Source organism: Sciurus vulgaris (assembly GCF_902686455.1).
Source record: "Sciurus vulgaris genome assembly, chromosome: 7".
In the NCBI taxonomy this organism is placed as follows: Eukaryota; Metazoa; Chordata; class Mammalia; order Rodentia; family Sciuridae; genus Sciurus; species Sciurus vulgaris.
The window spans coordinates 45,686,819-45,700,034 of NC_136467.1; the positions used below are offsets into that span (position 1 = coordinate 45,686,819).

The 13,216-nt window shown below is 34.0% G+C and overlaps 1 long non-coding RNA gene across 2 annotated transcripts in view; it reads right to left on the minus strand.

Annotated features, from left to right (window-relative positions):
* Window positions 1-13,216, minus strand: part of LOC306666154 — a 107,292-nt gene that overhangs the window by 82,288 nt on the left and 11,788 nt on the right. Inside the window, exons 2-3 of one of the 2 annotated variants that reach the window (XR_013765216.1) lie at window positions 12,300-12,369; window positions 10,583-10,688 (exon numbers count right to left, since the gene is read on the minus strand). This is a non-coding gene — a long non-coding RNA (uncharacterized lncRNA). Of the gene's footprint in view, window positions 1-10,582; window positions 10,689-12,299; window positions 12,534-13,216 lie in introns of those variants that run through there. The other variant, XR_013765217.1, reaches the window with a different exon arrangement.

Here is a 13,216-nt window from a genome sequence, read left to right on the forward strand (position 1 = left end):
ATTAAGGGTCCAAAACAGCATTTTCCCCTAACAACAATTCATTAGGCTACTTGAAATAATCCAGTTTATTGAGACTTAAAAAATTTCCAAAAATCAACCTAGGAAATTATACCACAGAACAAAAACAAAAGACATTTAAACATATGAAAAGAGCTCCTGACATGTCCTAGAAAGAAGTCAAGCCACAAGGAGTACTGTTACGTTCCACTAGAGAACACTCTTAAAGGCATTCACCCAAACCCCTGAGGAGGACTGGATATCAACACTTAGCATGCAGAGCCCAGGCACAGAAGAAAGTGATTTTCCTCAGCACTTTTCTGGGAAAGGAACATGTGTCAGAATTTCTACTCCTTAAAAATTAAGCATATTATAAAATTCTTCTGAAAGAACTTGTTTATGTAGTATTATTATTTACAAACATGAATAGAAGTACTAAGATTGTTACCATAATAAAAATTTTTAATGTTAAATTGTGCCCTCATCAAAAGTTAATGTTTATTAGACATAGGCAGGATGGGTATAAAGTTCATATACAGATAATTCACTACTGGTATACAGCAATGCTACTGATTTTTATATTGACTTGTAGCCTGCAAGTTTTCTGAATTCATCAGTCCCTATTATTTTTTGTTGGAGTCTTTGAGATTTTCTATATATAAGATTGTGTCATTTTCCTAAAGTGACAATTTGACATTCTCCTTTCCTACTTGGATGCCTTTTACTTTTTTCTCTTGACTGATTGCTCTAGCTAAGATTTCCAGTGATACAATGAATAAAAGTGGGCATCCTTGCCTTGATTCATATTTTAGAGAGCAGGCTTTCAGTTTTTCCCATTCAGTATAATGTTAACTGTGAACCTGTTACATATTCGTTATTATGTTGAGGTACATTCCTTCTATAAATAATTATTCAAAGTTTTATTTTATCATGAAGGGATATTGAATTATCAAATTCCGTCTCCTTCTGTTGAGATAATCATGTAGTTTTTGTCCTTTATTGATATGATGTATCACATTTATCAATTTGTGTATATGAGATATGCATTCATCCTTGCATCTTGGAATGAATTCCACTTGATCACAGTCAATAGTGTTTTCATTATGCTTTTGGATTCAGTTTACTAGTATTTTGTTGAAAATTTTGATATCTATTTTCATCAAAGATATTGGCCAGCAGTTTTGTCATTGTTGTTGGGTCTTTGTCTGATTTGGGTAACATAATGATTCTGGTCTCATAGACTAGAGAATTATCTGAAAAAGAATGCAGAAATTAATTCCATATGCATTAAAACCAGGAATGGGGTGAAAGGTGACTACAATTAAAATTATTTTAAAATTTATAGAAGGAATTGAAGAAGATGCACACAAAAAATTGAAGACATTCCAAGACCATGGATTAGGAGAATCAATATTGTTAAGTGTCCATTCTGTCCCAAGGAATCTTCTTATTTAATGTACTCCCTTATCAAAATAGCAAAGGCATTCTTCACTGAACTAGAAAATTAATTCTAAAATCTGTATGGGGTAGGGGAGAAGAGACAGGAAAGTGAAGGAACTACAGAAAAAGGTTCACCAAATTATGCTATGTGCATGTGTCGATATACCACAGTGAATTCCCACTTTACATATCCCTATGGAGTACCAATTTATAAAGACAATAAATAGAAGGGAGGGGAGACCAGTGGAATAGAGAAGAAGACAGAGTGGGGGGAGGTGGGGAGGAAGGGAAGAGGACTGAATTGGAGCAAATTATATTCCATGCATATGTGATCATGTCAAAATCCCACTACTATTCATAGCTGTAATGTACTAATGTAAACACTCAAACACCAAAGCGCTATCTGCACTCCTACATTCATGGTAATATTAGTCACAATAGTCAATAAATGAAAACAACTGAAGTATCTATCAACTGATGAATGGATAAAGAAAATATGGTACATATACAATAAAATACTATTCAGTCATAAAAGTAAAAATCTTGTTATATTTGATAATATGGTTGGAACCAGAGATCATTATATTAAATGAAATAATCCAGGCACACAAAGACAAGTACCATATGATTGCACTTATGTGCACTCTTAGAAAGTTGATCTTATAGAAGTTGAAAGTAAAACAGTGGTTACAAAAAGGTGAGGAAAGTAGGGAGGTTGGAGAGATAGGGAAAGGTTGATTAATTGTTATTTAGTTACAGTTTCATAGGTGTAAGTTTTGGTGTGTTAGCCATGAAAATATTGTAATATATGCTACAAAAAGCTAGATGAAAGTATTTTGAAAGTATTTACCATGAAGAAATGATAAACACTGAGGAGATAGGTTAAGTTTAACCTAGTGTAAGTTTTGTACAACCTATACATATAGTAAAACATTATGTTATCCTATTAGTAAGTATGATTTTTATGCCTTTATGTGCTAGTTAAAAATTTTAAATGGGGATTAAAATATGTAGGAACAGCATAAAATTAAAGTTAAGCTTTAACAAGACCACTGAAAAGTTGTAGGTTATGGCTAGGGTTGAGCCATTGAGATGAATCCTTCGGTAAAAGCTGGAATGAATCTTTCCAAAAATGAAGACACTTTGGGAGAAAAGATCAAATATATATGTGCAAAAAATGTGAGTGAGAGGAAAAAAAAAAAAAAAAAACCTGGAAAGAAGCACAGAAGGAAGTAAGGACTTTCATGTGGTGTCTGCCAGGGGGCTTGTGGGGTTGAGTTTGTACAGAGTAGTAACTAGGTTTTTCTGAAGGAATTTCAAGAGAAAAAATATTGTGATTAAAGCAACAAATATGGTGAGCCAGTTTGACATAACATACAGCCTGAATTGGATGATGGAGTGGACATGGACCACAACTAATGCCCTGTTAGAATCATCATCAAGTTCATCAGCATTAGAATGAACCTAATTAGCATAGGTCTTATAAATCTGCACAGTGTCTGTTCCTGCAGCATATACAGTTCCCTTACATACCAGAGCAAGCTTCACACATCACCCTTGCATGTGTTATTGAAATTCGCCCCTCGTGGACATTGACTGATTCCTGGTTCTGACAACAAGCCAGGTATCAGTGAAATAGTCCATGAGAGGCACTCACCATTCCTCACGTTCCCTGCCCTAAAGAAAACACTCTTCTGCTTCCCATACCAGCCAAACCTCACTGAGGATAGAAGTGTCAAAGTGGCTTCTTAGAGGAGAGAAGGAAAAGAGGTATTTGGACAGGAAGGAAACAATAATGAGGGGAGGACCCATCAGGCACTGCAGGGAGAAGATGATGAGAATACAGAAATTAAACGGCATTATGTGGGTGGAATGAAAATCATGACAGCAAAAAGAAATGTAGAGAATCAGGACATATCAGTAACACTTCAGGAGATAAAAAGAAATGATTGAGGGTTCAGAGTACAAAATTTAATCGAAGAAAGAAATAAAGACAGAAAAGGAGATGTAAGCAAGAGCAAGTGAGCTAAGAAAAAGAACAAGAAGAGTATATGACCTATGCCTGCTTTGACAGCCTCTGACTAGGTTACCATAGAAAATCTATATTTCATCTGACTAATCAGCAAAATTTAGATTAAAAAATACAAGTGAATGAAAGGGATAGAAATGTCTGCATATATGCCTAAGACAAGGTACTGAAGGATGTTGAATTTATAGTTCCTTTTTGCTAATCAATAAAGAGGCATCAAAACAACTGCTCTTTAAAATTATAAAGTCATATGATTTATTTGTATTTAAAAATTACCTACCATTTGAAATACATGACTTTAAGTCAATTAATAATCTGTCTTTCCACAAGAGACCAATCATTAACCAACGAGCCCTAGAGCTTCATACTAGTATAATATAAAGGATTCATTAATTTCCCAAGGGCCACAAATCACATGGATATTAAAGGAATTAATAATCTCACAATGATATAAACCCAAGAGCCTTTCTATACCTTCTTGTCATGAAATATAAACACAATGACTGACAGTAGAAGGCTCCTTAGGAGCTCTGGGGAAATGACTTTTAGCCTGCAATTTTGTTTTCTCTGACAAAAGAAAGTTTATTGAATAATAGAGAATGATTACATTTACTCAAAAAAATAAGCATTTTTTGGTTATTTATTTCTTTCCTAGAGTTAGGCGCTATCTCAGACAGATTATATTCCTGAGTTATATCCTCAACATTGTGTCTCACAGATGATATTTGATGAGTAATTCTTGTGTCTTTCAAGATGTATCTGTAAGAGATGATATGCTGAGAACTTTATATATCCCTATCGTACCACTGAGTGTACCACATTGATACTAAGTGATCATTAAAAAGCTTAGAGCTACATTTACTTGGAGAGGCCAGAAGAAAGACTGCCTACAAAACTGTTTACAGTTTTCACAGGGTCCTTTCTTAGTTTCTTTTTACTGTATTCATTTTGTACAACTATCTAACATAAGAGTTGGGAACTTCCATAAGAGTCCTGTAGGAATGTGAAGATTAATGGGTTTCAGATTTCTGTTGACATATATCTCCTCATCTTTTAGAAAATCCATGCAGATAGAAGTTGATTGATTATAGGCATACCATTACATCCCCCAAAAGACTGTCACACTCAAGACTGGCAGAAAGGCAGAAAGGCATCTTGCCAGCGAAAGGATACTGCTTCTGAGTGACTTGTATGTGATGGCTCACATTTGTCTTGCTTGATCATTCTGGTCAGAAATATCCAAGTGAAGATTTGGTTCTATGGTTGCTTCTGCTGGTGTGGATTACTCATGGTTTTAGAGTTGAAGGTCATGGAAGCTGCATTGACTCAGTTCTGGGGAGGACTCTCTCTATTACATCACATCATGGTGCATAGCAAAGGTGGATGCACACGTGGGTGAGGGGTCACATTTCAAACAAGAAGTCAGAGAGAGAATGGGTAGAGCCAGGCTCTAGCTTTAAGAATTTCTTCTCTCAAGGACTCCCATCAAGAAACTAGCATTCCCTTTCAAGGGCCGTACCCTCTATGACCTAAGGACATCTTATTAGGCTCTACCCTTTAAAGGTCCTGCCTCTCAACATGGCCACACTGAAAACCAAGCTCCCAACACATGAACCTCAGGTGACAAACCACATCCAAACCATTGCAGACATCCTGATCTAAAATAACTATATTTATTGTTTTCTAAAATATGATGCCTTTCCTTCTTTTAAATAAAGGAGTCTTATCTTCAGTTAACCATTTGATTGTGAATTATCACAATCAATTATTATGCCATATATCAATAAGTCACTTTTTTTGGGGGGTCACTGCTTTACTGTCACTAATTGATAACTACCCAATAACTTTCTAGATTTTTTTTCTAGTTCTAATTTATCTTGAACTGAGAAATTGGATATATAAACTCCTTAATGCATGCATTTTAAATAAAACCAATAAATCTATGAGGAAAGTAAATATAAATCTATGAGGAAAGTATTTGAATCAGTAAATAACATCTATTATTATATGTCATTTTCACCTACATTAGCCTACCTGATGTTTATAAAAACTCTAGATAAGTACTAAGTATATTATGCAGTATATATGTCATTTTATACAAAATAAATTCTTTTATATGGAAAAGGAAATAAAGACCTTGAGAAATAAAATAAGTTTATGCTACCTTATCTGGCTATTAAATTGGAGAGAAGGGCTCAAACCCAATTCTTTCCATTCCAAGCTGACTCTAAGGAATTTGTTGAAAGCAATTTTGTTTTTTTCTTGCCTCTAGTTGAAGAATAATAGTTCAGAGTATAATTCTCTAAATCATATTTCACCAAACACAAATCATATAAGAAATTATGCAATAAAAAAGGAAAACACTGGATCAAAACCACACTTTGCAGGGTATGCTAATGTAATTCATAAATCTCTAAAATAGAATTTCTATGTCTACTTGGGCCCTGAAATAATGCTGTGTAGCAACATACCTCTTCAGACTTCTAAGATCACAATAGAGAAGATCTGTCCTAGGGTTGGGGAAGAAGTGAGGCTCACCAGATGAGTCAAGTGATCATCTTAGTATTTGCATTCACTTCTCTTTGTGCTAATAGTACAGAGATAAAAATTCTGGGAAAAAATGTTTATGTGAACTATTATCTTTCATAATATACAAAATACTTATAAAAAAAGATAAATCTTTCTACAGTGGCTACAGAATAGACCTATAAACTATTGTTTAATCAGATAAAAGTATGAATTTACAGAGCAGATGTACATATAATACAAACACTTGGACTGAATTTCAAATGAAATCATACATCATGATAGACCATAGTACTGTTTTAATAGAAACTTCTGCTGAGGTATGATACTCTATCCTGAGAATTTAATGATCTCTTGTAACATAAATTTCCCATTTCATACTTTATTAATATCAGAGATAAAAGAATTCTCAATGTAATTTAATAATGTCCATTTTCACCAATTGCCCACAATAAAAATATTTGAGAAATCCTTGAAAACTCAGCAAATAACTTTTTAACATGGTTAGGTCTATTTGTAATTTGTTAAAGATTTTAATAAAATAACACTAATAAAAAGAATGTCATATAGCCCATGAATTAAAAGATTCTCCAAAGGGAAACGGTTCCCCAATTTTCCTTCTCAATATTTTGTAGCACAGAAATTCTGTTCTTGGCATGTTACCATCAGGTCTGTGAGTGGAAATCTTGGTAAGGATTTTATATGTATTATCTTAGTTATTATTTAAAACATTCCAACAAAGTGAGTACATTAAAAATTATCTCTTATTTTGCAGACAATAAAATTGAGTTTAAGAGGGTTTGTTGTTTTGTGAAGAGGCAGAACTTGGATTGGAAACCAGGCTGCCTGATTATAAGACCCCTTTATTTACCCTGCTTCAATCTATGATGTTTATATTTAGTTTCTAGTTTATACATTATATATTGTAACACCCTGATATTCTAATTCAAATCATTAAAATAACCTTGGAAGTTTTAAAAGGAAGAATGTGTTCTCAATAAGATTCCATTTTACGTTAGCAAACTTTTTGAGACTACAAAATATCCCTTCATTCATTTGACCTTTAACTAGCCTCTACTCTTCAGTTGGAAATCAAAAGACCATGGCATCTCATGATTTCTTCTTCTCTTTTGACATTTCTGCTGTCTCATCAAGGCCTTTACAAATAGAACTTAAGTTTGATTAACTGCAGTATAAGCTAAACTCCAAATAAAAATCAACGGCCTGTACATGAATGGCAAAGTAAGCCAACTCTAAAACCCAAAATAGCTTAACCATAAACCTGGTAGATAATCTGCAATCTGGGTTTTTGTATAAATTGATTTTAATTCAGAAGTTGATAAAAGAGAGACAGAATCAGTGACTATTTTGGCCTTCCATGGATGATCTTGGAGGCAGTGTGACTGAAGGAGTCTAGAAGGTCAGCTTATCAAAACAGTGAGACTTATTTACTGAGTATTTACCACCACCATCATTATGACACAAAGCTTAGAATCCCAAACCACGGTTATCATCTGAAGTTAAAGCATGACTAGAGAATGAATATGCCTTAATGTGAACATACATTATTACTTGGAGAGAGAATGGCATTAACTCCTTAGTGACCATTATTACAGTAGCATAATTTAATGCAGAACCACAAGAGAATCCTATCCCCAGATAAATTATGACTGAATCGGAAAGGGGCATACCAATGGAGGGAAGCTCTGTAAAACCATCAGTGTTATGGGACTTAGTCCCAGAAGGTAGTATCATTGTCCTAGGCACTGGTTATTAAGAATGTGAAATTACATATGGCATCAAGATAGATGATTGGGATCAAGACCCCAAGTTTACCTACAACTAATGAGAACCCTTTTTGTCTTCCATTTGTCTATGTAAACTGGTGACTTTACAAGATGAAACACTTTCTGGCATTTAAAGTGAGGCCATACAAATAGAAAAGTTTCCCTCCACAGTCAATATAGAAAAAGGTCACAGGGGTATGCTCATTCAGTGCACCTGTTCAAAGAGAATTACAAGGGGAAACATGGATTTTCTGCTCTCCTCTCATCTATAAGAGTGACTATCTTCTAATAAAGCATGCTTTTTCTTCTGTGGTATATTGATAAATGTTTAACAAGTGGTATTTTAGGGAAAAAAGTTTATTATAAATACTACTGCTTTAAGAGCACATAGCATCAAATTTACAAAAATATACTGAAATTTGTAAGTCTTCATTGTAAATTTCACACCAATTGCTTCAGTGTGACTCTATCTTATAACATCCACTATCAGTGTTTTTTCTAAGTCCAATAATAGTGCTACAGAATAAGCTATGTATAGATTCTTGATTACAATCCATTTAAAACTAGGTGTCACTCATGTCAATGACAATGAATGTAGTTTTAATATAAATGTTTTTACGTTTCCTTTTACATTAGAGTGATACTAAAGTAAAACAACAAAGACATTTATGTCATGCTTTACTTAATTTTCAATGTCATGAGCAACTTCTTTGTTGAATAACAGTTTTCAAATACCAGAGTATCTTTTCAATTTGATGTGACATTTACATATAACAGCTACAGACATGATAAAATTTTTAACTTATTCTGCATTTTTATTTTTTTCATTTTTTAAGCCTATGCAAGAAATGAAACAATAATTTGTAGTATTTGTGACTACCAATGTGTAAATCCTTTCATCATGACCAATTTCAAATTATCTACACAGGACAGGAAAAAGAAGTAGACTGTCATATAGTATTTCCACCATGCAGAAATAATGTGTCAATAACACCAATAGCATAGATAATAGTAATATGTAGTAAATAAACAGGAGGGAATGAATATGGAGTATCTGAGTAATTTTAATCCTTATTTTTAACATAATGTTCAATTATAGGTTTATATAATTCAATTTTTAAAAATAGTTATTTAACAGCAAAAATTGTCACAAATTTAGCAATTAGCTCTTGTGAGTCTGTGTGCACTGGCTCCAGCATGCTACTGCTTCTATCTATCCAGGCTTCCAGAAAAATACACTTGTCCTTCTTATTGGTCTCTCTGGGTGTGTTTCCTCAGCTGCAACATTATTATAGGAATTTCATACTATAATTGCTTTAACTTTTAACATTCCCATCAATATTTCCTGAATTAGAATGAAATTTGAGAGATAACCAATGCAGATAGAGGAAGGCAGGGCAATTAACCATTAGGCATAATGATGAGACAGTAGAAAGAGCACTGCATTTCGAGTCAGAAGACGCAGTCTGAAACTTAGTCCTGCTGTCTTAAATGTATCTTTTAAATTTCCATCTTCAAGATTATTATCTATAAAATGCAGTTAATACCAGTTGAAGGTTTTTGGGAAAGACCCATAAAGTATCTGTAAAAATGTTTTATAATTTAAAATTGTGTTACAAAATAAATCATGTTGTAATACTGTAGTCTTTTACCTGAGTTTAATCTTTCGGAACTTCTTTGTTATAGAAGAAAGTGATCCTATTTTGATTTTACTTGCTACTTTGTTAGAAATGACAATTTATGATTAAAGATATTTCCTGATTGAAACAAAATCTCGTTATGTGTTGGAAAAAAGGTAGATTTGGTTAGGAATTACAGGAAATAGCAAGCATATTGAGGGAAATCCAGGACTGTCATTCAAGTGACCAGGATTTCATATTTGGCTCATGCAGCAAAACTTATGCCACAATTTTCAATTTCTCTGTCTCATTTTGTTTATCATTAAACTTCAATGATTAAGAACTTAATTTATGACTTTTCTAAGATTCCATTGACAATCATTTCCTTAAAACCTTTCCAAAGGATCCCTTTAAATATTGTCTCACTTAAGTAGTTATTTCTAAAGCTATCATTTCTAGTTTTCAGATTCCTAAACTCATAATTAGTCCTTAACAGTGTCTTGTTCTGCTTGGGCTGCTATAACAAAAATGCTATCAACTGAGTAGCTTATAAACAGAAATTCATTTCTCCAATTTCTGGAGGCTGGTAACTCCAAGACCAGGGTGTGACAGATTCTTTGTTTAAGGAAGACTCACTCTCTGGTTCACTTTCTTAACCTGTCTTCATATAGTAGAAGGGAAAAGGAGTCTCTCTTGGACCTCTTTGACAAGGGCACTAATTCCATTTATGAGAGTTTTGCCCCATGACCTAACCACCTTCTAAAAGTCTCACTATCTATACCATCACCTTAAGGATTAGGATTTCAATATATGAGTTTTGGGCAAACACAAATACTCAGATCATGCACACAGGAACATGTTTTGGAACAAGTCATTTCCCTTTAGTGGAAGAACCCACAATACCTTTGTTGTATTTTACATTTGGTTATTTAGTTGTGAGAATATATAGAGAAATGACATGAAAATAGATAGAAAATTTTAAAACTCAACTCCAAGAAGCCCTTTTCACTGATTAAAAATAATAATAAGCATTTCTGAAGGCATAAGGCAATTGAAAAAGAAATTCTGATTTTGCAATGCCTTGGTGTTTTATCATTAAGGTCTTAACGATTCTAGGAAAAACTATAGAATGCTTAGAAACATTTCCTTCTATTTTTTCTTCTTGCTGTTTTTCTCTTTAATACCTATCTCCAAGTTTCTTGTTTTCTGATTCCTCACCCCTAACTGGTCCTCAGACTTACTGCTTCCTCCTTATAGTCCCCTTGCACAGAACTCCCAAGATCTGACTTCCTTCAAACAAAAGGAAAACTGGAGTGAGCAAAATAATTAAGTAAACAAAATGAAATCTTCGGTGCAAGTAGAATCATTTTACATACAAGTAACTCATAAAGGGTGCAAAATTAATAGAGCACCTGGGGTAATTCCTTAGATGTTATGAATTCTTTCTGGAATAAAGAAGATTTTTTTTCTGAAATTTTTTTTCTTGGGAACTTAAAATATGATCCTCTACCATTGACAAGGTGGCATTTTTAGATTAAGCCATGGGAAATCTAGAATGATTTACAAATACAGCAGTCTAAGAATAACAGCCTTCCTACCACCTGTGATTGGCACCATTATTATAGACTCTATTATAATCTTATCTCACTGTCCAACAAAGCTATTCATTCACCAACTAAGCTCACGTCAAAGACAAGGCAGAGTTTACTTATTTGCAGAAAAAGGTTTTTGAAAAACAGTCTCATTCTCAGACAGAACCAAGAGTGTATGTGACATAGTGCAAGGTGCTTATGATATAAGGTGGTAGGAAACGAATTCGAAACAGAAATGCCAGCTCAGAAGGTGTTTAATCTTTGAGGTGTGAGGTATTACATTCTATCACTCTCTCTGACTGATATCAGACATGAAGGGAAAAAACTATCTAAAACATATGGGGAAAAGTACACTTAGGTCCCTTTGATGTTTGTGTTGGCAAAGCACTTCAGCTTTCACATCCAGTCTTTAATAAAGCAGCTGAAGTTCCTGGTTCGGAAATAAAGGAAGCAAAGAAATCGTTAAGTAAGATCTGTAGCACACACAAAAATTCAGCTTTACTTCATTGTATGTCTAAAACCATTCACCTCAAAACACACGGAGAGAAGAACATTTAGAGTTATTGTGTAAGTTATTCCATACTTGCTGCTTTACTAAGGGCTGTGCTTTATTAATTTTAAAGAGTTTATATCATTGTAAATTAATGAAATCCTACAGATATTTTAATTATCCATTTTTTTCACTATAAGGAGAAAAAGAACATGCAGAACGGCCCTGTTTGCAAAATATTGAAAGAAGTTGAATAGTCCCTCTTTCCCCATGAGGCAGAAATGGAAGGCCATAAACATGTTGTTGATAAAGCCAATACAGGTCACTCTGAACAAGGAATGATCAATAAAACACATAGTGACATTTCAACAGAAGTCAGGGACAGACTAGCATTGAGCTAAAGCAGTTTCTGTCAATGATTCAGGGACTTCCCAAACTGTCCTGAACCTCCAAATCCTTAAGGGGTCCTGCCAGATACCAAATGGGAAGTAGGTAAATCTTCACACCAGAAATTCCCACCCGCATGCCACATTATCCTTCCAAATGGATAGTGCTGATAACCTCACCATCTAGGATTCATACGGGGTAATTCCTCCACCCTCACCAATGATGATACCATGTGTTTCCATAATTCTGTTGGACCCACTACCTCTGCCATCTCATACTAAGTGATTCTGTGCTTCTGTGTGAAAACAAGAAAGTGCTAAATAATTTTTTTTTTTTAAAGTGTGTTTTTCAAGCAGGTCTATTGCATTTACTAGAACAAATGTATAGAATTCCCAGAAGTAAGAACTGGAACAGAAATCTGAGTTCACCTACCTAATTCCAGTTCCGCTCAATGAGAAAATTCCTTCAAGGGTTCTCCCAGGTATGGTGCTCTGGCCTCCATCTAGTACATACATTGAGAAAATGCAGTTACAATGGTGGTTCAAGCTTGGACCACTATATTTTAAGGAAGTTCATCTTACCTTGAACCAAGATCTAGTTCCCTGTGGTTTATAATTAGAGATTCTAGCTGGTGCTGGAGAAAGAAAGACAAGAGACATCTTTCTAAATCACTAGTGAAACATTTATTAGTTTTAGTAGGAAGTTTTAAGCATTGATGTCAAAGATAATTAACAGTTAATGTTTCAGACCTACTGATATTTATTTTTTTAGAAAATTATCCATCTTGTACAGTGGTACTTCCCAGTTAATCATGATGTCTTAAATATTATTGATAGAAACTCTATGATTGTGTTTGCAAATCCCTCCAGTAAACTCTGGAATCATTTAATTGAAATTAAAAATGATTTTATGTAATAAGAGATTAGTGTTCTTTATAGATTCCTCATGTTTTTTTTAGACTTTATTTTTACTTTTCTAGTTAGAAAACTAATTTTCTTGCTCTTGTGTGTAGAAGAAAAATAGTTGTCTGTTGATACATCTATCATCTCAAGTTACACAGCACCCAGCAAAACGGTGGGCTTGTCTCTTCCTTGCTCGCCTTGTTCCCTTGCTCCCTGTGGAAGTCTTTTGCTTAATTCTCTGCTTCTTTTAGTCTTTTGTCCATTTTGACTTTCTCCCAGATCTCTCTGTCATTCCTTAACATACAAGTAGTATTGCCTGCCTTCTTCCAACTTTTGAGTTGATTGAAATCTGAATTCATCAGAGCATTTTCTGTGACATCTCATGGGTTTCTTTTTTTTTTTCTTTGCGTTTTTAAAATTGTTTATTTTAGAACAGTTTCACAGAAA